We start from the raw sequence: 2,406 nt of genomic DNA, 5'->3' as shown, positions 1-2,406 counted from the left end.
AGACATGCATTTACTAAAACGTGAGAAGGCAAGAGTGACAGCAGATCCACACTATGTGCATACAAGACTCTTTAACCTTCTCTTTTGTTGCTTATGCCCCACAGCTGCTCTGTAATATACTATTTACAAGGCCAACTCTGAGCATCTCTGAGTGTGACAGCTCTTACATTAGCTGCTTCTTCAAGGCAGATCTCAGTAGTGAATGCCTAGGAGGAGCAGCCCCCACTCAATGTATCTTTTGGAAGAAGGCTAGCTAACTGCCTACTCAGCACTTTCTCATTGCTATTGAAGCAGGTGTTTCAGGTTTTTCTTCCCTGCAGTTTTTTTTCTTTTTTACTTTTGGGTACAGATGTCAGATATTAAAAATAATATATATTAAAGGGATGCATCTATTTGAAAGACTTGGAGCAGTTAATTTCTGCTTCTAAGGTTTCCACTACAGATACAAGAAAAACGTTCCTTCTGCTTTCTCTCTGCTTCTGGCAGCCAAGGGTGAATGGGGAAATACAATAATTAATAAAAATGGAGGGGGAAATATGATGTAGATAATTTTTGAAACTCAGAAATAACTTTGTAAACATGAAGAACCTTTGATGCCACAAAAAGAATCTTAAAATTTGAATTAAAAAAAAAAAAAAAAAAACAAACAGAATGTATTGCCTTGTGTAACCAAATGAAAAGCTCAGGTTACGTTTCAAGAGTGACTTGATTCAGGACCTCAGAGTTTCCCTCTTCCCATCTATTAATGCTTCATCCCTCTGTTTCAGCCATCTGCTAAGACAGAATCTTGTCATGTTAATGTCCTTGGAATACTGGATGAGAATCAGACATTTTTCCTTATAGATCCAAACACAGGAAATAAAAGGAGTCCTGGTTTCATTAATGGTTAAATGCTCAGCTACTAATTGAAAGGTTGGTGGTTCAAATCCACCCAGCAGCTCCATGGGAAAAAGTCCTGGCAATCTATTCCTATAAAAATTATATCCTAGAAAACCCTATGGGACAGTTTTTCTCTGTCACATGGAGTTGCTATAAGTCACAATTGACTCAATGATACCTAAAAATAACATAGGGAATACAGAACTTTCTTTTAACTGGTCAATTTGGAAAAAAAAAAAAGAAATCCTAGGTTTGATACTCATTGGGAACTCTGGTGGCGTAGTGCCTAAGGCATTTGACTGCTAACCAGAAGGCTGGTGGTTCATATCTATCAGTCACTCCTCAGAAGGAAGATTGAGCAATCTACTTCCGAAGTGATATTGCCTTGGGAACCCAAGGAGGGGTCAGTAATGAGTTGGCTCCAACTCTGTGGCAGTGAGTTTGGTGAGTTTGGGTTTGTACTGAATTTAGTCACATGCCCAACCATGAACCAATCACTGGCACCAAGGAGATAAGATGTACAGATTACTCAAGCCTGAGTCATTGGCCAACCCTTAAGGGAGAAATGAAGTACACCCAGCCCAGCCATATGGACTGAGCCTTGGCCATGTGTGATACCCAAGAGAGAAGCTGGGCTGATGTTGATAGAAAGGGAGAAACTATATGCTGGGTGACAACAAATAACCTATTTCCGTGCTTCAGCCAGCCTCTGAATCTCCAGGTAATGTACTGAACAGTCTTATTGGCCCAAAGGACCAAGCATTTGCTCTAGAAGGCCTGGATCACTGGGCAGTTTCTATAGCCTTATTGCTCCCGATGGATGTAACTGCCTCACATAGCCATTGTGGACATCCTTAGAGTCACTGAGAAGACTGAAAAATTACTTTGATCTCAACAGGGAGAAAGTGAAGGATGCTTTGGGTGTGCAATTGATCTGGTGAGAGATGGTTATCTTTGGTTTGTACTGAAATGTACCTGACTTACCTTTGTTACTGTGTGTGAAATTGTTCAACTCAACCTCTCAGTGCCATCTTTGCCAGAGGCAGGAGAGCATGGTGGTTAAGTACATTGGCTTCTGAAGCCACACTGTGTCTGAGTTTGAACCCTGTTTCTCAATCTCAGTTAACTGTGGTTTTCTGTCTCTAGAAATGCATGTCCTGGGGATTAAAGGAAATTATGCTTGTAATGTTCTTGGCATAGTAAATAGTACTTACCTGATAAATGTTGGCAAATACTCTTCTCCTCAGCACAAATATAACAACACTGGAGCTTGGGAGACTCAGTCTACTCAGAGGCATGCAAAGTGCAGGGCATATTTCCTCCTGTTGGGTATGAAATGCTTTCTTTCATCTCCATTTCATTTCCTGAGGGGCAAGCAAGTCTCACTATGTTCTTCCTCTATGTGCTTGGACAGCTTATGGCTTCTGGGAGTACGATAGTCACTACCATACCCCCTCTCCCTCTCACAGCAGTCAGTCACTGAGCCCTGTCTGTTCTGCCTCTGAGATATTCCTTGAATGTGACCTT

General features: G+C 41.3%; 1 non-coding gene across 1 annotated transcript; it reads left to right on the top strand.

The window, feature by feature from the left end:
• Nucleotides 1-383: 383 nt before the first annotated feature.
• LOC122150799 lies at nucleotides 384-512 on the top strand. The gene has a single exon (XR_006163862.1). It is a non-coding gene; the product is annotated as a small nucleolar RNA SNORA31 (small nucleolar RNA).
• Nucleotides 513-2,406: the final 1,894 nt, after the last annotated feature.

Source organism: Orycteropus afer, unplaced genomic scaffold (assembly GCF_000298275.1).
Source record: "Orycteropus afer afer isolate SDZICR_OR568_19922 unplaced genomic scaffold, OryAfe1.0 scaffold00241, whole genome shotgun sequence".
Taxonomy (NCBI): domain Eukaryota; kingdom Metazoa; phylum Chordata; class Mammalia; order Tubulidentata; family Orycteropodidae; genus Orycteropus; species Orycteropus afer.
The sequence above is the reverse complement of the archived record's forward strand: the minus strand, read 5'-3'. Positions and strand labels throughout refer to the sequence as shown.